The 23,271-nt window shown below is 35.9% G+C and overlaps 1 long non-coding RNA gene across 1 annotated transcript; it reads right to left on the bottom strand.

The window, feature by feature from the left end:
- Positions 1 to 7,072: 7,072 nt before the first annotated feature.
- LOC124524920 (uncharacterized) lies at positions 7,073 to 14,010 on the bottom strand. The gene is made up of 4 exons (XR_006965346.1): positions 13,975 to 14,010; positions 11,593 to 11,698; positions 9,734 to 9,778; positions 7,073 to 7,123 (listed from the first exon to the last, which is right to left on the bottom strand). It is a non-coding gene; the product is annotated as an uncharacterized LOC124524920 (long non-coding RNA).
- Positions 14,011 to 23,271: the final 9,261 nt, after the last annotated feature.

Raw genomic sequence — 23,271 nt, 5'->3', positions numbered from 1 at the left:
GGTACATAAATGACCCAATTCAGAAGAGCCAGTTCAGAAGAGCCTGGGTGGTTCAGTGGGTTGAGCATCTGACTTCAGCTCAGGTCATGATCTCATGGTTCATGATTTCAAGCCCCCCATCAGGCTCCCTGCTGTCAGTGCAGAGCCTGCTTTGCATCCTCCATCTCCTCTCTCTGCCCCTCCCAACTCAGGCTCTTTCTCTCAAAAATAAATAAAATATTAAGAAAAAAAGAGAGAGAGAGAGAAAGAGAGAGAAGAAAAGCCAGTTCAGAAAAGAGAAAAGGAAATCAGGGGTCTAGGTACAGAAACACAGATACAATGACCTCCAGAAAGAGAATGTCTCCCCTATTTAAATACTAAAAATAGGTATGAGACATGGTAGATGATGGTAACTGATGAATCAAAAGGAAGGAGCTTCAGAGTTTGCAAGAACAGGAGTGGAAATCTTGGGAAAGCACCAGTCCTGGAGGAAAAGGAAAGAGCAGCCTTCAGATATTTGGTGTTTAGACAATGAGAAAGAACTGGAAATTAAGAGCACTTCAAAAATAAGAGAATCACAAAATCAGAAGACACACCACCACCACCCTCCAAAGAGGGAGCAATTTTTAAGAAACTATAATTTATAGGGGCTCCTGGGTAGCTTAGTTGGTCAAGCATCTGACTTCAGCTTAGGTCATAATCTCACCACTTCTGAGTCTGGGCCCTGCATGGGGCTTTGTGCTGACAGCTCAGAGCCTGGAGCCTGCTTCTGATTCTGTGTCTCCCTCTCTCTCTCTGCCCCTTCCCCATTTTTGTGCGCTCTCTCTCTCTCTCTCTCTTTCTCAAAAATAAACATTTTTTAAAAGAAACTAATTTATAAACAAACAGAAGAGGAAGCTTTTGAATTAAGAAATCTCATACACTGCCTAAATCTTCATCTCTTCACCTTGTCTACCAAAGTAACTATAAGAAGAAAATATACAGGGGCACCTGGGTGGCTCAGTTGGTTAAGTGTCCGACTTTAGCTCAGGTTATGATCTCACTGTTGGTGAGTTCTAGTCCCATGTCAGCCTCTGGGATGACAGCTCAGGGCCTGGAGCCTACTTCAGATTCTATGTCTCCCTCTCTCTCTGTCCCTCCCTTACTCATGCTCTGACTCTCTCTCAAAAAATAAATAAACATTAAAAAAATTTAAAAAAAAGAAAATATACACACTGGTGAAACCACTTTGGAAAACAGTGTGGAGGTTCTTCACAAAATTAAAAATAGAACTACCCTATGACCCAGCAATAGCACTACTAGGAATCTACCCAAGGGATACAGGATTGCTGATGCATTCAGACACATGTACTCCAATGTTTATAGCAACGCTTTCAATAGGCAAATTATGGAAAGAGCCTAAATGTCCATCAACTGATGAATGGATAAAGAAGATGTGGTTTATATCTACAATAGAATACTACTTGGCAATGAGAAAGAATAAAATCATGCCATTTGCAGTGACGTGGATGGAACTGGAAGGTGTTATGCTAAGTGAAGTAAGTCAGTCAGAGAAAGACAGATACCATATGTTTTCACTCATGTGAATCTTGAGAAACTTAACGGTAGACCATGGGGGAAGGGAAGGGGAATAAAAAGTTACAGAGAGGGAGGGAGGCAAACCATAAGAGACTCTTAAATACAGAGAACAAACTGAGGGTTGATGGGGGGTGGGGGAGAAGGGAAAGTGGGTGATGGGCATTGAGGAGGGCACTTGTTGGGATGAGCACTGGGTGTTGTATGGAAGCCAATATGACAATAAATTATATTAAAAAAAGAAGAAAATACAACATAAGCATCAAAATGTTTTAGTTGATGAATATTTTCCCTTCCCAAACAGCAAGCAGAAGAAAATGTCAACAACCTAATGTGAATTAAATATCCTTAAACAAGCATTTGGAGATAAGAAGGAATAAACATCCTGACTCAGAAATTTTGAAACTCAAAATATAAATGGATACAAATTAGGAAGGAAATCAAAGAAAAATACAAAGTCATCTTAGAAATTATGACTAAATTACAAGATGCCCAGGAAAGGCATAAAAACAAAAGAATGAAAAAAATTACAACATATAACAAGAATGAGAGAAAGTGATTGAGGTAGAATATAAGAGATTCAATGTATGGACAACTCAAGTCACTGAAAAATTAAAAACAAAATAATGGAATCAAACGAATATTTAAAACTATAACCCAAGAAAACTCCCTAGAGATAAAAGACTTAAATTTACATCATCATTTACATATTGAAATGATCCACTGTGTAACTAGTAAGACTGACAGAATGATCAACTTCAAGACATATCCTATTAAGGCTATTAGATTTTTAAAGAAAATTAAAAACAAAACAAAACAGAAACAAAACTTTTGGGCCTCCAAGCAAAGTGACCAACTCATTTACAAAGGAAAGAAAATCAGTTTGGCATCAGATTTCTCGACAGTAGAAATAGTAGAAAACAAGAGAATAGCAGATTAGCAACTTCAAGAGATTTGAGGAAAGAAGGAATAAACCAAGATCAAATGGAAAAAACATAATACAGAAGACATAAACAAAATAGTAATATAGACTTAATGTATATTTCTTGATCTCTCCACTTTCATAGAATATACATGAAACATTCACAAAACTTGATCATATGTTGGTTCACAAAGAAAGCCTCAGTAAGTTCGACAAGAGGAATTTAAAGGGGGAAATTAAAAAAATACATTCTCTCATTACAATGCAATGAAAATATAAATTAATAACAAATTTGTTAAAACAAAACAGCCTTTCCATCTAGAAATTTAAAACCTTTTTTATTGAGATATATTTGACATACAGCATTGTGTAAGTTTGAGGTATACAACATTGATTTGATACGTTTGTATTGCAGTATGATTGTCTATGTGTTTGCTAACACCTCTACCATTCTCCCATAATACAATTTCTTCTAGTGTTTAGAAGAGTAAAGATCTAGTCTCTTAGAAAGTTTAATGTTTATAATACAGTTTTGTTGTGTATAATCAGTACAGTGTGTATTAGGTCTCTAGGATTTGTTTATCTACTGGTTGCACACATGTACCTTTAAACAACATCTCTCCCATTCTCCCTCCTCCCAGGCCCTGGTAACCACTATTTTACTCTCTGCTTTTAAGGTTACAGTTTTATATTCCATAAGGTCTTATGTTTAAGTATTTGTCTTTCTCTGTCTGACTTATCTTACTTAGCATAATGTCCTTGAGGTCCATCTATGCTATTAAAAATGGCAGAATTTCCTTTTATTCTCATGGCTGAATAGTATTCTATTGTATATAAATACCACATTTTCTGTATGTATTTATCCCCTGATGGACACTTAGGTTGTTTTTATATCTTGATTATTGTGAATAATGCTGCAATAAACAGGAGAGTGCATTATGTCTCTTTGGTAACCTGTTTTCATTTCCTTTGGAGATATATATCTCCAGAAGTGGAGTTGCTGTATCGACCATATAGTAGTTATATTTTCAATTTTTTGAATAGTTTCCATATTACTCTCCATAGTGGCTGAACGAGTTTATAATCCGCCAACACTGTACAAGGGTTTCCTTTTCTCCACACCTTTATCAACACTTATCTTTTATCTTCCAGATGATAGCCTTTCTTACAGGTGTGAAGTGATATCTCCTCTTGGTTTTGATTTGCATTTTCATAATGAGTAGCGATATTGAACAACTTTTCAGTAACTGTTGACTATTTAAGGTCTTCTTTGGAAAAATGTCTATGTAGTTCCTCTGCCCATTTTCTTTTTCCTCTGCCCATTTTTAAATCAAATTGTTTGGCTTTGGGTTACTGAGTTGTATGAGTTTTTTTAATAAATTTTGGGTATTAACCCCTTATCTGATCCATGGTTTGCAAAAATGTTCTCCCATTCTGTAGGTTGCCTTTTCATTTTGTTTCTTTTGTTGTATGAAGCCTTTAAGTTTGATGTAATCCTATTTGTTGATGTTTTCTTTTGTTTGTGCTTTTGGTGTTATACCCAAAAAAGGGATGGTCAAGAACCAATGTCAAGAAGCTTCTTCCCCATGTTTTCACCTAGGAACTTTATGCTTTCAGGTCTTATGTTTAAGTCTCTGATCCATATTAAGTTAATTTTTATGGGTGGTATAAGATAGAGGCCCAATGTCATTTTTATGCATGTGGCTATACAGTTTTCTCTATACCATTTTTTTAAGAGACCATCATTTCCCCACTGGATGTTCCATGCTGCCTCATCAAATATTAGTTGTCTATATATATATATGTGGATGTTTAACTCTGGGCTTTCTATTCTGTTCCATTGTCTATTTTTATACTAGTGTCATGCTGTTTTAACTACTATAGTTTTGTAGTACAGTTTGAAATCAGAAAGTGTGAGGTGTCCAGTTTTTGTTGTTGTTTCTCATGATTGCTTTGGCTATTTGGCTATTTTAGGGTCTTTTGTGGTTCCACACAAATTTTAGAATTGTTTGTTCTATTTTCTATGAAAAATTCCATTGGAATTTTGATAGAGATTGTGTTGAATCTATAGATAGCTTTGGGTATTATGGACATTTTAACAATATGAACTCTTTCAACCCATGAATACAGGATGTCATTTCACTTGCATCTTCTTTAATTTCTTTCAGCAAAATCTTGTAGCTTTCATTGTACATATCTTTCACTTCCTTGGTAAATTTATTCTGAGTCATCTTACTATTATTTTGAGTCATTTTATTGTTCTTGATGCTACTGTGAATCGGTTTTATTTTTTTTTCCAGGTGCTTCATTGTTAGTGTATAGAAAAACAACTGATTTCTGTGTACTGACATTATATCCTGCAACTTTATTCAATTCATTGATTAGATCCAACAGTTTTTTTTTAGTTGAGCCTGAGGTTTTTGATATATAAAATCATGTTCAGCAAATGACAACAATATTACTTCTTCCTTTCCAATTTGGATGCATTTTATTTCTTTATCTTGTCTGATTGTTCTAGCTAGGACTTCCAGCACTATTTTGAATAGGAGTGGAGACAGTGGTCACCCTTGTCTTTTTCCTGGTATTGGAGGACTTTCAATTTTTCTACATTGAGTATAATGTTAGCTGTGGGTTCGTCACATGTGGCCTTTATTATGTTGAAGTATGTTCCTCTTATATCCAATCTGTTGAGGGTTTTTATCATGAAGAGATGTATTTTGTCAAATGCTTTTTCTGTAACTATTGAAATAATCATATGACTTTTATCTTTCTTTTATTTTGTGTATATTGAATCATACTTGCATCCCAGGGATAAATTCCACTTGGTCATGGTGTGTATCCTTTTAATGAATTCTTAAATTTGGTTTCCTAACAATTTGTTGAGAATTTTTACATTGACTTTGTTCATCAGGGGTATTGGTCTATAGTTTTCTTGTAATGTCCTTATCTGGCTTTGGTATCTATAATGAGGGCCTAATAGAAGGAGTTTGGAAGTCTTCCCTCCTCATTAATTTTTTGGAAGAGTTTGAGATGGATTGGCATTAATTCTTCTTTAAAATTTTGGTTGAATTCGCCTGTGAAGCCATCTGGTCCTGGGGTTTTCCGCATTAGGAGGGTTTTTTTAATTATTACTGATTCAATCTCCTTACTCATTATTGGTCTGTCCCAACTTGTTATTTCTTCCTGGTTCAATCTTGGTAGGTTGTATGATTCTAGTAAGTTATCCATTTCTTCTAGGTTTTCTAATTTATTGGCATATAGTTGCTCATAGTAGTCTCTTATGAGCCTATGTATTTCTGTAGTGTCAGTTATTGTTTTTCCTCTTTTATTTCTGATTTTATTTACTTGAGTTGTCTTTTTTCCCCCTAGTTTCACTAAAGACTTGTCAATTTTATCTTTTTGAAAAAATAGCTCTTAGTTTCATCGATCTTTTTGATTGCTTTTTGTACATTCTCTATTTCATTATTTCCACTCTGATATTTATTATTTCCTTCCCTCTGCTAACTTTGTTCTGAATTTGCCCTTCTTTTTCTACTTCACTGAACTGTAAACTTATGTTGTTTATTTGCAAACTTTCTCATTTTTTTAGTATGTACATTAATCACTATAAAGTTTCCTCTTAGAACTGCTTTTGCAATGTCCCATAGATTTTGTGTTTCTATTTTTATTTGGGATGTATTTTCGTTTCATTTTAATTTCTGTTTTGACCCATTGGTTACTCAGGAGTGTACTGTTTAGTGTCATATATATTTGTAGATTTTCCAACTTTCCTCATGTTATTAATTTCTAGTTTCATACTACTGTGGTTAGAAAAAATATTTGGAATGATTTCAATCTTCTTAAATTTGCTAAGACTTGTATTGTATCTTATCACTTATCTATTCTTTAAAATGTCCCGTGTGTACTTGAGATGAGTGTGTATTCTGTAGCTGTTGGATAGACTGTTCTATAGATGTCCATTATCTCCATTTCGTCTAATGTATGGTTCAAATCCACTGTTTCTTTATTGATTTTTGTCTTAATAATCTATCCAATGTTGCAAGTGGGATATTGAAGTCCCTACTATTATTGTATGGTTGTCTATTTCTCCTTTCATATCTATTAGTATTTGCTTACTATATTTAGGTGCTTCAATGTTGGGTGCACATATAGTTACAATTGTTATATCTTTCTGATGGATTGATTCCTTTATCATTATTTAATGATGGCCCTTGTCTTTTGTTATTATTTTTGGGTTAAAGTCTATTTTGTCTGATATAAGTATAGCTACCTCCACTTTCTTTTGGTTTCCACTTGCATGGGATATCTTTTTCCACGTCTTCACTTGGAGACTATCTCTGTCCTTAAATCTGAAGTGGGATATCTATTAATTGACCATATTACTATTAACAAGAAACTTTTATAACTTTTTTTAAGATATAGAAAGGTGTTTGAAGAAATCTAACCCATTCCTGATGAAAATGCCCACATTAGTAGGAATTGAAGGATACTTTCTTATATGATTTTACACACACCACACTCAAACACACACACACACGCACATACATAATATATACCAATTCACAAATACATAATATACATACTTCAGTTCTGAAGACAGTATCTCATGGGGAACACTAGAGGCATATTCACCAATGTGAAAAACATCTATTCATCATTGTGTTAGAGGTATTCATTGATGCAATTAGAAAAAAGAAAGACAGAACTTAAGAATTAGAAAGGATACAAAACAATCTTAATTTTCAGATAGTAGAATATATGTGGAAAGTCCAAATAAATCAATGACTAATTCAACCAAGAAATCAATGAAATAGGTAGTCATAAAATTAACATACAAAAAATTGACAGAATATATACTATTGATATATATACACATATATACACACACAGAAGGCATAATAGTGGAGGAAAACAATAATATACTTTGGAATAAACTTAAAAAGTAATGTGCAAAAGCTTTATGAGAACAAATTTAAAATCCTCTTAAATTATGCAAAATTATTTTTAAATAAATGGAAAAGTGTCTCATGCCAGAAGGAAAAATGTGCTCAGAAACTTCTGGAACATCAAAAGGACTCATGGGCTTATTTGAAGGGACTATCAATGATGCCCTTGATTTGGAGGCATCAAAATAAATGATAAGTAAATAAAAATAAATATTTTTTTTTCAGAGGGGGACTGAAAGATTCCTTACAGAAGAATGCTAATGATGTAGCAGGAATCGATGTAGAAGGAATAATATAATTTTTAATACCACCATTTTGCAACCATTAATGTAATAATTAATTCAGGCAAAGATCATCAGTGGATGCTAAAACCATTAAGTAAAAATTCTGAGAGGAACAGGGCATTCACATAGTCTCAAAATATTATCCTACATATTATTTATGAATTATAAAGGTAAAAAATATCTTCACGGTGAAGGAATCTGGCAGATACCTTCTTAACCAAATTTTTCCAATTTAGCATCATCAGTAATGTGATAACTGATATGTGACTCCTGACAGATGTATCAAAGAGGAAGTCATGTCAGTAGTGATGTTTTTGCCAAAAATATTTAATCTGAATAGAATCATTAGGAATCAATCAGACAAATTCAAACTGAAGGCCATTTTACAAAACAACCAACCTGGACATTTGAAAAATGCCAATATCATTTAAAGAGCAAAAGGACCATTCCAGATTAAAGGATACCTAAAGAGATAACTCAATTAAAATATAATACATATCATGGATTTTTAAAAAATCTATAAAATAATTGGAACAACTGGGGAAATTTGGATACATTAGTTCAAATTACTTCATCAATGTTTAATTTTTAGTGTAAAAACGGTATTGAAGTTAAACAGGAGAATTGTCTTTATTTGGAGGTAATATCTGGTAAAGTATTTAGGGGTGAAACATGATGTTTTCAACTTTAGAATGGTTCACAGAAATTTTAAAAAATGGCAAAATGTTAACAATAAGGAAATCTGGGTAATGGAAATATGAATGTTTATTGTACCATTCTTTCAGCTTTCTTGTGGGTTTGACATTTTTCAAAATAAAAAAAATATGGAAAAAAGAAAAACAGACAAAACTAGCAGAGAAACCATGCTAACAATGACCTGAGGAGGTGGGATGGAGAAGGGACCAGGCAGGAGGCAGGGGCACTTCTGGGGGAGATTTCTGAGGGGTTGGCAATGTTTCCTTTCTTGATGTTGGTTACACAGGGGTGTTCATTTTGTGAAAATTCATAGAGCTGTAAACATACAATTTAACTTTTCTGTCTGAATCACGCCTCAATAAAAAGTGGGTTTTTTTTTTAAGGCAATAGTCATCAGGCTAAGAAACTTTTGTTACTTTCTTTTGTATGCTTTTTCAAAATTTCAGTTAAATAATTAGCTCTTATCATTCAAATGCTTATGAATTTTGTAAAGTTTAAATCTTCCTTTTCCTCTTCAGAGATGCAGGACAGTATGAATAGTCTAAGCTATAACAAGGTGTCCAGATACTATTTCCTGTTATTCAGAGAAGGGTTGACATAAGCGCTTATCAAATGTAATTCACTACATTTATGCATACACCTTGTGTCTTAGTCCATCTGGGCTGCTACAACAGAACACCACAGACTGGGTGGCTTATAAATACCAAACATTTCTTTCTCTCCATTCTGCAGCATGGAAGGCCAAGATCAAGGCACCAGCAAACTCAGTGTCTGGTCACAGCTTGCTTCCTGGTTATAGATGGCACCTTCTAGCTGTATCTTCACGTGATGGAAGGGGCAAGGGAGTTTCTCAGATACTAATTCCATTCACGAGGGCTGTACACTCATGACCTAATCCCCTACCCAGGGACCCACCTAACACCATCACCTTTGGGAGTTAGAATTTCAACATATGAATTTGGGGGACACAAATATTCCATTGGTACCATCTTGTAATAACAAGAGAGGTTTGCATTCTAAAAATTTTTCTTTGGAGATAAATGACCATTACTTCCTGGCGATTAAACAATGGCTTATTGAAAAATTGTTTGTACTATTTGGTCAAAGTGATTATTGTGTGTGAGCATTTGCTTTTCTACAAGCTCTCTGTTTTCAGATTAGTAATAATCTGCCATACCCAGAAATCTGTGGACAAAGAAATTAGGTTAGCACCAACACCAGGACCTGCTATTCTTCTTTCCGAACTTGAGCAAATTTACAATATTTATTCATAATCAAATCAGAGTAATACATATGTCCTTATCCTTATGTTCATCCATTTCAGAACTTACCTTGTAATGCCACACTGCAGAAATATGGTCTATATTTTCACATATCTGCAGGATAAAAATGAGAATGTGAATAAAAAATAGCATTTCTCTCTAAGCAAGTATGGCTATCTAGAGAATAGTATCAACATTTTGAGGGGCAGAAATGCCAGTTGTTGTGGGTTTTTTTTTTAATTCTGATGAACACTCTGACTTAATTGATTTGATAGGGAAAAAAATAGCCCAAGAGCTTCTAGGAGAACAGAGATCAAAATTAGGCAATATCCTTGTACTATAGAAATAACAGATGAGTGAGACCTAAATAGGTCATTTTCAATATCCTCTAGAGTTCCCTGGGTATTCTTACATCTCTGAACACATTTTTGTAAAATTATAAACTTACCTATTTTTCAAAACTTTATTAAATTAAAAGCATTTTAATCTTTTCAGGAATGAAACAAAAAACGATTAAGAGGATAATTCGTTTCCTAATGGATGCAATTTAAAACCTTGGCAGTCTCTTTTCATGTAAACATTCCTCTGCTCTGAGCTCAGTGGGTCTGGGGGTGAAGGAGAGGGACACACACAGACTCCAAAGAGAAAGCAAATCTTTTCTAATGGAGGCCACGTCAACAAAGCCCTTGCTAAACAAAGTCTAGGATTCCATTTCAAGGCAGCACAGAACCTGGGTTCAGTCTTAGTCTGTATTCCTGTGTGTGAGCCCTAAACCAATTCAAACAAGTCACTGGTTGCCCGTTGGCTTCTAATTCTCCAGACAGCAGAGAAAAATGAGAGAATAGTGGTGAGGACATGGGAGGGGAAGCTTCCAAAATTCATCTGATGAAGGATACCAGCTGGAGCAATTACTGTCAGTCGTTGGCTCTGCCCTTCTGAAGGAGATGTAGCACATTCACAAGCAAAAACCTCATCTCTGGAGACTCTCCTACCTCCAAAGGAGAGAGGCAAATTAGACACTCCCTCCCTTTTCCAGCAAAACATCATTTCCTTTAAAAGAACATAGTGCTGATCCTCCCATGGATGTTGATAGAAATGCTCAGCCAAATATCAGGAAGGAAAGGAACCCTTCTGAAAAATTACTTTGTCCATTCCTTGCGTCTAGTTAAGATAGAACCAAAGTCACTTGGAGTTAGCACGTATAGCCTACAATTTTTAAATATACGTAGGAAATGGATTCCTCCTTGTCCACAAAGTTCTAAGAATGAAAGAAAGATATTTTTCTCTTTCTATGTAAACTGAGTTTTTCTAAGTTCTTGATAGAAATGGAGAAAGCTTCTTGTACTTTTCTGGACTTTCATCCCTCATACATTGGAGCTATGAAGTTCCAACTCAGATGAAACTTCTTCAGGTTGGATCATCCTCATTCCTTTATTATTTCCTCATGTGCATTGCATTTCATCGTGTAAAGACATATTTCTAAATATATCAAGTACACATATATAATGCATCCATGGTTTGCAAGGTCCTGATTCACATGCCATACAAAATTAATCCAAATAAGCCTGTCACCTACCTATGAGTCAGACTAGTAGTTACCTTTGTGAATGAGTGACTGGAAGGGGTATGGAGGTACTGATAGTGCTTCTTGATCTGGGAACTCATTACATGAGTATTCTCTTTGTGATAATTCATCAAGCCATGATGGTACAATTTGTTTTACTTCTCTTTACATGTGTTTCTAGAGTAATAAATTGTTAATAACATGTTGGCAAAATCATGTCACCTATTGACTACTTAGCTTAACAGCCACCAGTTCCTCATGTATCAGATGGAAATCTTACCCTCTCCTATTTCTCAGGGTTGCTGTGGAAAAGAATTAAGAATGTTGAGAGAGAGAGCTTTGTAAAATAAGAGATAATATACACCTGTAAGGTATGGTGGTTGGTGTTGTTCTTGTCAATGATGAGCTTCTCAAAGGGCCATGTTCATAATTTTGCAAGACCAGACTATATCTATGTAATATATTTACATCTGTATATGTAGACAAAAGCAGAAGGAATACATGATTTACACATTGTTATACCACAGTTGGAACTCCTATTTCTCAACCCTTCTCTAGCCCACAGTCCCAAGATAGATTATTTTGCAACTAATTACTTGCAGATGTGAAATCATTTCCAGTGTTATGAAAATAGCAGAAGAGATCCTGGAATGGGCAGCACTGAGGATGGAGTGGACAACATAACAAAATCGTTGTTATTCTCGGCTTGAGGCCTTATTTTGTGGCTCATGGTTCTGTCTCCTGGTATTCTGCTAGGGACAAAGTCGAAACTGTATCTATCTCATTAAAAACAAATTCAGATTGTGTTTTTTTTTAATTATTCACATTCTCAGTACCAAAAACTAAAAATACAACTTTAGCCCTTCCATTGTTCTCAAATAGTTTTTAGCTTTGGTCAACTGAAAATACTACAAATTCTTCAAGAAAAATGAGACAGAAGAGGCATTAAGTTACTTCAAACTAGAAGGAAGTGGAAGGAAAATAATGAAGTACTTCTAAAGCAATAAGCGGGAAGAGGGAAACTCTGCTAGAAAGAGCTAATGGCAGGGGATTTTTGTCTCTCTCCATCTCTCTTTCGGCAAAATATTTAGCCAGTGTTAGCTACTGCTAGAACAGAATGGCACCATTATTGCTTTAAGCAATCATTAAGAGAGGAAAGAAGTTGCTTCTGAATTTCAAGGGTGAAGGACAGAGCTTGAAAAACACATTCCTCCCAAGTGGGAAAAGAAACAAAGGTAGAAGGAAAATGTTTGCTTGAGACACCACGGGACCAACTTCTCCCTGCAAGAGCAGAATCTATCTGACAACAAATAATCCATGCAAAGGCATAATTTGGGGGAGGGGGATCAAAATTCAGTGAGTGGAGGAATCAATACATCATGAATCCCCTGAATTGTTGACTAATTCATGTCTCAACTGGCTAAAGCACATCTTGAAGTAAATATTTAAAATCAGATACATGGGTACTAAAAATTTCTGAGCTCTAGAGAACACCTTTCTGTTGCCTTAATACACTGCAAACAACTTTACTTATAAACATACTGGATGTCCCAGAGGAGGAGCCAAGATGGAGGAACAGCATGGAAGGTATTTTTTTGTATCTTGCGTCCATGAAATGCAGTCAGATCAACACTAAACCATCCTGCATACCTAGAAAACTGATTTGAGGATTAACACAACAATCTGCACAACCTGAACCACAGAACTCAGCGGGTACGCGGCGCAGAGGTGAACTGGGGGAGACAGAAGCTGCAGAGGGCAGGGAGCTGTTTTTGCTTGCAGAGAGAGGACAGAGATGGGGGGGATGTTTGGGAAAAGCACTCCCCCCCGACCCAAAAGCATCTGGAGAGAAAGTAGAAAAGTGGAAACAGCCACAGGGACTGAACTAAAAAGGGAGAAAGGAGAAAGGAGAGGGTTTAAATTCCATTAAGACTCTATAAACAGGGGGAGTGCAGAGTCTAAAACTCCACAGCTCAATACCTGGTGGTGCTCTGGTAGAAAGGGCGAATCCCCAGGAGCAGACTGGGGTTCGGGAGGTTCTCGGGCCACATGGGGAGAATTGGTTCCACTGCTAGGACATTCGGTAGCGGCTGTTCAGCCACCTGGTCCCAGCAGACTCCAGAGAACAACCACATTCACTGGTGCTGATCAACGTCGTTAAGGGTAAAGCCTGGTGCCAGACGTGTGTTGTGATTTTCCATAATCTCTGAAACGCTGCTGTACACAACTGTGTGAACTTTTTCTGGGTGGACTGGCGCCCAGCCGCAGTCTCTGGGCAGCAGCAGCACAGTCCTGCGAACATTCCTGGGGGTGGCCGGCACCTGGCCACTGCTTGGAGTGATCCTCCCCCAGAGGACCTGAATGGGTCAAATCCACAGTCCCTCAGAAGTGAGGGGGTCGGGCAACAGAGCCACATCTGAGATACAACTCAGGAGGGAGGTGCCGACTGGCAACATGAGAGCTTGGTCACAGACAATGTAAAAGCAAGGAGCAGACGGAAGCTGGAGACAAAGGACGGGTGCGCGATTGCTGGTCATGGAGAGCACAGAGTTGCCGTACAAGAGACTGGGTATCTGGGAGACACCATTTTCCCTCCTCCCGCGCATGCGCATTCACACCTACAAGCGCCACAACAATGCACCCCAGTAAGCTAAGCAGCGCCATCTAGTGGAGAACAGAGCCCTTACACTAAGCCCCACCCAACTGGGCCAACCTCACTCTTCAGGAACACAGCAAATCTCTTCACCTGCTTAGTTTATGGACTATAAAGTGCTTCATAGTTTGACTTCTAGGGGAAACGGATGTCATTTCAATCGTATTTCAGGCTGTTCACTGGTCCATCTATTCAATTTTCTTTTTGTTTTCTTTTTCTTTTTTGTTTCTTTCCTTTATCTTGAATACAGAAAGGGAAAAAGATTATTTTTCTTTCCAATTTTTATTAAAAATATTTTTATTTTTTTGTAAAATTTTCAAATTCTATTTTATTTTCATCATTTCATTTTATTCTATTTCATTGTATTCATTTTTTCAAAATTTCAAACATTTTCCTTTTGTTTTTTTCCCCTTTTTTCTCTAAGTTATCAAGTTCTTTTCAATAACCAGATCAAAACACACCTATAATCTAGCATCACTTATTTGATTTGTGTGTGTGTGTTGTTTTTAATTTTTTAATATTTTTTTTTACCTTATCAATTCCTTTTCTTCCTTCAAAATGATGAAATGAAGGAATTCACCCCAAAAGAAAGAGCAGGAAGAAACGACAGCCAGGGACTTAATTAACACAGATACAAGCAAGATGTCTGAACCAGAATGTAGAATCATGATAATAAGAGTACTTGCTGGAGGGATTAGAATCCCTCTCTGCGAAGATAAAAGAAGTAAAAGCTAGTCAGGATGAAATAAAAAATGTGATAACTGAGCTGCAATCTTGATGGTTGCCACAGCAGCAAGGATGGGTGAGGCAGAACAGAGAATCAGCAATACAGAGGAAAAACTTATGGAAAATAATGAAGCAGAAAAAAAGAGGGAGACTAAGGCAAAAGAGCATGATTTAAGAATTAGAGAAATCAGTGACTCATTAAAAAGGAACAACATCAGAACCAAAGGGGTCCCAGAAGAGGAAGAGAGAGAAAAAGGGGTAGACGTGTTATGTGAGCAAATCATAGCAGGAAAATTTCCTAACCTGGGGAAAGACACAGACATCAAAATCCAGGAAGCACAGAGGACTCCCATTAGATTAAACCAAAACCTACCATCAACAAGGCATATTATAGTCAAATTCACAAAATACTCAGGCAAGGAAAGAGTCATGAAAGCAGCAAGGGAAAAAAAGTCTTAACCTACAAGAGAAGACAGATCAGGTTTGCAGCAGATCTATCCACAGAAACTTGGCAGGCCAGAAAGGAGTGGCAGGATATATTCAATGTGCTGAATCTGAAAAATATGCAGCCAAGAATTCTTTACCCAGCAAGGCTGTCATTCAAAATAGGAGAGATTAAGAGTTTCCCAGAAAAACAAAAATTAAAGGGTTCGCGACCACTAAACCAGCCCTGCAAGAAATTTTAAGGGGGACACTCTGAGGGGAGAAAAGATGGGGGAAAAAGCAACAAAGAGTAGAAAGGACCAGAGAACACCACCAGAAACTCCAACTCTACAGGCAACATAATGGCAATAAACTCATATCTTTCAGAACTCACTCTAAACGTCAACGGACTAAATGCTCCAATCAAAAGATACAGGGTAACTGAATTGGTAAGAAAACAAGATTCCTCTATATGCTGTTTACAAGAAACCTACTTTAGACCTAAAGATACCTTCATATTGAAAGCAAGGGGATAGAGAGCCATCTATCATGCTAATGGCCAACAAAAGAAAGCCAGAGTAGCCATACTTATATCAGAACAATCTACACCTTAAAATAAAGACTCTAACAAGAGATGAAGAAGGGCATTGTATCATAATTAGGGGGTCTATCCACCAAAAATACCTAACAAGTGTAAACATTTATGCTTCAAATGTGGAGGCACCCAAATATATAACTCAATTAATCATCAACATAAAGAAAGTCATCGAACAAAATGCCATAATAGTAGGGGACTTCAACACCCCTCTTACAACAATGGACAGTTCATCTAAACAGAAAATCAACAAGGAAACAATGGCTTTGAATGACACTGCACCAGATGGACTTAACAGATATATTCAGAACATTTCATTCTAAAGCAGTGGAATGTACATTTTTCTCTAGTGCACATGGAATGTTCTCCAGAATAGATCACATACTGGGACACAAATCAGCCCTCAACAAGTACAAAAAGATCGAGATCATACTGTGCATATTTTCAGACCACAATGCTATGAAACTCAAAATCAACCACAAGAAAAAATTTAGAAAGATAACAAATACTTGGAGGCTAAAGAACATCCTACCAAAGAATGAATGGGCTAACCAAGAAGTTAAAGAGAAAATTAAAAAGTACATGGAAGCCAATTAAAATGATAATACCACCACGCAAAATCAGTGGGATGCAGCAAAGATGGTCATAAGAGGGAAGTATGTAGCAACCCAGGCCTTTCTAAAGAAGAAAGAAAGGTCTCAGATACACAACCTAACCTTAAACCTTAATGAGCTGGAAAAAGAACAGCAAATAAAACCTAAAACCAGTAGAAGACAGGAAATAAAAATTAGAGCAGAAATCAATGCTATCAAAACAAAAACAAAAACAAAACAGTAGAATAGATCAATGAAAACAGAAGCTGGTTCTCTGAAAGAATTAACTAAATTGATAAACCTCTAGCCAGCTTGAGGAAAAAAAAAAAGGATCCAAATAAATAAAGAATGAAAGAGGAGAGATGACAACCAACACAGCAGAAAAAACAACAATAATAAGAGAATATTATGAGCAATTATACGCCAATAAAATGGGCAATCTGGAAAAATGGACAAATCCTAGAAACATATGAACTACCAAAACTGAAACAGGAAGAAATAGAAAATTTGAACAGACCCATAACCAGTAAAGAAATTGAATTAGTAATCAAAAATCTCCCCAAAAACTAGGAGTTCAGGGCCAGATGACTTTCCAGGGGGAATACTATCAAACATTTAAGGAAGAGTTAACACCTATTCTCTTGAAGCTGTTCCAAAATATAGAAATGGAAGGAAAACTTCCAAACTCTTTCTATGAAGCCAGTATTACCTTGATTCCAAAACCAGACAAAGACCCCACTAAAAAGGAGAACTATAGACCAATTTCCCTGATGAACATGGATGCTCAACAAGATATTAGCCAACCGGATCCAACAATACATTAAAAAAATTATTCACCACAACCAAGTGGGATTTATACATGGGATGCAGGGCTGGTTCAATATCTGTAAAACAATCAGTGTGATTCATCACATCAATAAAAGAAAGGACAAGAACCATATGATCTTCTCAATAGATGCAGAGAAAGCATTTGACAAAATAAAACATCCTTTCTTGATAAAAACCCTCAAGAAAGTGGGGATAGAAGGAGCATACCTTGAGATCATAAAAGCCATATATGAAAGACCAAAGGCTAAAACCATCCTCAATGGGGAAAAACTGAGAGCTTTCCCCCTAAGGTCAGGAAGACAGGGATGTCCACTCTCACCACTGTTATTCAACACTGTATTGGAAGTCTTAGCCTCAGCAATCAGACAACACAAAGAAATAAAAGGCATCCAAATCAGCCATGAGGAGGTCAAATTTTCACTTTTCGCAGATGACATGATACTCTATACGGAAAACCCAAAAGAATCTACCAAAAAACTGCTAGAACTGATCCATGAATTCAGCAAAGTCGAAGGATGTAAAATCAATGCACAGAAATCGGTTGCATTCCTATACACTAAAAATGAAGCAACAGAAAGAGAAATCAAGAAATTGATCCCATTTACAAGTACACCAAAACCCATAAAATACCTAGGAATAAACCTAACCAAAGAGGTGAAAAATCTATATACTGAAAACTATAGAAAGCTTATGAAAGTCACTGAAGAAGACACACACAAAAAGAGTGGAAAAAGAGTCCATGCTCCTGGATAGGAAGAACAAAGACTGTTAAAATGTCAATACTTCTCACGGCAATCTACATATTCAATGCAATACCTATGAAAATAACACCAGCATTCTTCACACAGCCTGAACAAACAATCCTAAAATTTGTATGGAACCAGAAAAGACCCCAAATAGCCAAAGCAACCTTGAAAAAGAAAACCAAAGCAGGAATTATCACAATCCTGGCTTCAAGCTGTATTACAAAGCTGTAATCATCAAGACAGTATGGGACTGGCACAAAAACAGACATTCATATCAATGGAACAGAATACAGAACCCAGAAATGGACCCACAAACCTATGGCCAACTAATCTTTGACACAGCAGTAAATAATATTCAATGGAATAAAGACAGTCTCTTCAGCAAGTGGTGCTGGGAAAACTCGACAGCGACATGCAGAATGAACTTGGACCACTTTCTTGCACCATACACAAAAATAAACTCAAGATGGATGAAAGACCTAAATATAAGACAGGAAGCCATCAAAATCCTCGAGGAGAAAGGAGGCAAAAATCTTTCTGACCTTGGCCACAGCAACTTCTTTCTCAAGACGTCGCCAGAGGCAAAGGAAACAAATGCAAAAATGAAGTATTGGGACCTCATCAAAATAAAAAGCTTCTGCACAGCGAAGGAAATAATCAGCAAAACTAAAAGGCAACCGGCGGAATAGGAGAAGATATTTGCAAACAACATATCAGATAAAGGGTTAGTATCCAAAATCTATAAAGAACTTATCCAGTTCAACACCCCAAAACCAAAAAATCCAGTGAAGCAATGGACAAAAGACATGAATAGACACTTCTCCAAAGAAGACATCCAGATGGCCAACCGACACATGAAAAAATGCTCAACATCACTCATCATCAGGGAAATACAAATCAAAACCACAATGAGACACCTGTCAGAATGGCTAACATTAACATCTCTGGCAACAACAGATGTTAGCGAGGATGTAGAGAAAGAGGATCTCTTTTACACTGCTGGTGGGAATGCAAACTAGTGCAGCCACTCTGGAAAACAGTATGGAGGTTCCTCAAAAAATTAGAAATAGAACCCCTTACAACCCAGCAATTGCACTACTAGGTATTTATCCAAGGGATACAGGTGTGCTGTTTTGAAGGGGCACATGCACCCCAATGTTTATAGCAGCACTATCGAAATAGGCAAAGTATGGAAAGAACCCAAATGTCCATCAATGGATGAATGGATAAAGAAGATGTGATATGTATGTATGTGTATGTGTGTATGTGTGTGTATATATACACACATATATACACACACATACATATATATATATATATATATATATATATATAATGGAGAAGTACTCAGCAATCAAAAAGAATGAAATCTTGCCATTTGCAACTACGTGGATAGAACTAAAGGGTATTATGCTAAGCGAATTTAGTCAGAGAAAGGCACATATCATATGACTTTACTCATATGAAGACTTTAAGAGACAAAACAGATGAACATAAGGGAAGGGAAGCAAAAATAATACGAAACAGGGAGGGGACAAAAACATAAGAGACTCTTAAATATGGAGAACAAACACAGGGTTACTGGAGGGGTTGTGGGAGGGGGGATGCGCTAAATTGGTAAGGACCATTAAGGAATCTACTCCTGATATTACTGTTGCACGATACACTAACTAACTTGGATGTATATTAAAAAAATAAATAAAAATTTAAAAAATTAAAATAAAATTTAAAGTATTTATTTAAAAAAATATATTGGATGGTCCAAAACAAGAAAGAAAAAAAATCATTTACCTGCAATGGAAGAAGTAGTAACCCCAGATGCAAGAAGACAAAAGGCAATAACTCCAAATTTCAGAGGAAAGAATTATTTTGAACTGGAATTCTATTGACAGGGAAAATATTATTTACTGAAAGTTTATCAATCAAGAACACTTTATATAATAATCATTAAAAGATGTCTTCTAGAAAAATAAAAAGAAATTCAAAACACAAATCCAAGAAAAGAAGAAAATATGGGCTATGAGGAAAAGTAATAAATAAATAAATTAGAAAAAGTCATAGGTAAACATGAAAATTCTTTTTCCTTCTCCTGGGTGATTCTCATCTGCAATAAAAATCCCTGCTGTCAGGGGTGCCTGGTTGGCTCAGTCATTTGAGCGTGTAACTTTGGCTCAGGTCATAATCTCACGGTTTGTAAATTTGAGCCCTGCATCAGGCTCACTGTTGTCAGTGCAGAGACCACTTCAGACCCTCTGTCTCCCTTTTTCTCTGCCCCTCCCCCACTCACAGGCTCTCTCTCAAAAATAAACACTGAAAAAAAAATCCCTGCTGTCAGTTCTTCCAAACTTTAAAAAATATCTTGCTTCAAAATAATCCAAATTAGTTAGAATTGATTGTTTTGAAAGTGAGTCATTGTTTTCCTCCTTTGCATGTGCTTGAAATTTTCCATAATAGAAAAACTGAATAGAAAAATCATCTACTGAAAACTAAAAAAAGAAAAAAAAGTTTACCTACAAAAAGAGCATGGACATTAACAGTGGACTAGTTTAATAAACTCCAGTATGTCCACACAATGGAGTGCTATGTACCTATACAAAAATGAGTAAGTTCTATAATATTGATATAGAAAGTGCTCCCTGATACAATATTAAATTTAAAAAAAGCAATTTCAGAACAAAAAAAAATCATCTACTGAAAGAGACACAGACTGGGCAAAAATAATTTTTAAAAATATATGTTGATGTTTAAAAGAGATAAACTGAAACAAAATTATTCAGAAGGATTAAAAATAATGAGATGAACAATAAAATATCAGATAAATGCTTTCAAAAAAGAACTAGATGTAAAATATTGGTCTTTCAAAAATATACTCAAAATGAAAATATTATTGAGTGATATCAGATAATATTATGAAAGTTCCTCAAAAAAATTAAAAACAGAATTATCATATGATCCAGAAATCCACTACACGGTATTTACCCAAACAAAATGAAAACACTAATTAAAAAAGATACATGCACTCCTCTGCCTACTGTAGCATTTACAACAGCCAAGATATAGAAACAACCCAAGTATCCATCAATAGATGAATGGATAAAGAAGATACACATACACTTGTGTATATGCTCAGCCATAAAAAAAAAAAAATGAGATCTTGCCATTTTCAATGACATGGATAGACCTAGAGGTATAATGCCAAGTAGAATAAGTCAGACAGACAAAGACAAATACCATATGATTTCACTTCTGTGTGGAATTTAAGAAACAAATGAAGAAACAAAGAAAAGAGACAGACAAAAAAAACCCACAAACTCCTAAATATAGAGAACAAACTGGTGGTTGCCAGAGGGGAAGTAGGAGAGGGGTATGAAATAGATAAAGGGTATTAAGAGTACACTTATCATGATGAGCACTGAGTAATGTATAAAATTATTGAATCACTGTATTGTACACCGGAAACTAATATAACACTATATGTTAACTATACTTCAATGAAAAAATTAAAATATTAAACATGACAAAGGAAGAATGCATTTACAAAAGGTAGAAGCCTTTTAAGGAATCTTTATGCACCTAAATAGTAATATATACAGTAAAAATGGTTAGAATAAGGAGATATTACCAAATCCAATGTTATAGTGAAAAACTTTAGGCTAATCAACAGATCATGGAGGACAATCATAAGTAAGAATCTACAGAATATTTACCAAAAAATGATGATGTAATGGTCCTCAAGAGAAAAAAAAACCCATAAATTCTAAAAAGTAAAAATCATATCATTTACTCTCTAATCACAATATAATAAAATGAGAAAGTAACAGTGAAAAGATAACAACAAAATTCCCTTCTCTTAGATTTTAGTACCTTTTAAATAACTTTGGATACAAGAGGAAATCAAACCTCAAACCTCAGACTATTTTCAATGTGGCATATCAAAAATTATGGGATGCAGCCAAATTGGTACTCAGAGAAAATTTTATCATCTTAACTACATGTACTAGAAAATAAGACATACTGAAAACTAAAGAACTAACCATTCAGCTAAAAGAAGGAAGAAAGAGAACAAAATAAACCTGTAGAAAATAGAATAAGTAAATCTCATCTTATTCCATTGTCTCTTTATCTCAGCCTGATCTCTCCTTTGAGTGTTGTTTTATTTCAGACACCATGTTTTGTTTTTTGTCTTGTTTGTTTTTAACAAACCATAGGGTTTGCTGGAACCCTTTCACCTTTCTAAAAATTTCTTGTAGAATTTGCAGTAGTTTTTTTAGTCTTTAAGATACTGTTCCCTTTACCTCATTTTATAGTTTTTTCTCACCAGTCTCCATTAGAATTTTTAAAATGTTCTATCCTCTATAGGGAGCGTTATCTAAACCCAATATGTGTCAACGTCCAGCAATATACTGATTTCCATAGCTCTGCTGACTACCCCTCTGAGTTCTGCATGTAGGCTGATATGAATTTCTTGCTGCCCAATTCCATACAACTAGTGGGGGCTCTTCAAGTATGGCTCTGTCGTAATGAGGTGGAATGTTTCTACTCCCCCTGCTGCTGAGAATCTGAATTGGGGAGGGGAAATACTTAATCCACGCAGCATGACCAGAATCCACTTGTGCCCGAGACAGACATCACTAATAAATAGCCATGGCTGACCCAGTGAGTCTACATTCAGCCTTGGACTCTTTCTGAATAAATTCTCTGAGTAGTATTCATTATCTGTCAAGAATTATCATAGAAGATGAAACTTCTTCTACCCTGCTCCAAATTAATGGAACACATGCAAACTCTTATCTCTGATACACACTCCACTTGGACAATGCCCCTGACCAGGCCTCTGGCATCACTGCCATCCTAGGCTTGGCTTCTCTTAGCTGACTTTCTTCCCCAGAGTCCTTTGCCTTTAGAAATTACCCTTCCACAACTCATGTAGCTCAGAGGTAAAAACAACATGTCAAGCTGTTGTTGTTGTTGTTGTTGTTGTTGTTGTTATAATCGTGCAGGCCTTTTGGATACCCTCAGTGACCCTAACTTGAGTCATAACCTAAAGTTGGACCCAATAATCAGCTTTTAATTTCTGGCAGATTTCCAGTCATCAGCATGTTGATTCAAACTCAGTCTGGAATGATCTAAAATTAAATTACATTGTCTTTGCTCTTTCAAAAACAAAGTATCTTTATTACAGCTAACTAATATCTATACTTTGAGAATTTTAGACCAAAAAAAAAAGGATATAGAGACCAATAATTTTACAATGAGTTTAATTGCTACTTATACTTCCTCAGTGTCATTTGTTATATGGATAGTTTAAAGAAAAACACCTTACAGACTCTTCTATAATTGGATCCTTAAGAGTGACTTTAAGAAACCCACCGCAGGGAGGAAGACCTGGGAGTCAGTCAAAGCACACAGGAGTTTTCCAGAAAGGAGTGACAGAAACACAATGCAAACTGATTAAAGCAAAACAGGGATGGGAAGAGTT

This window comes from Lynx rufus, unplaced genomic scaffold (genome assembly GCF_022079265.1).
Source record: "Lynx rufus isolate CCGP_SWC_20201006 ecotype Redwood Valley unplaced genomic scaffold, mLynRuf1.p SCAF_4, whole genome shotgun sequence".
Classification (NCBI taxonomy): Eukaryota; Metazoa; Chordata; class Mammalia; order Carnivora; family Felidae; genus Lynx; species Lynx rufus.
The sequence above is the reverse complement of the archived record's forward strand: the minus strand, read 5'-3'. Positions and strand labels throughout refer to the sequence as shown.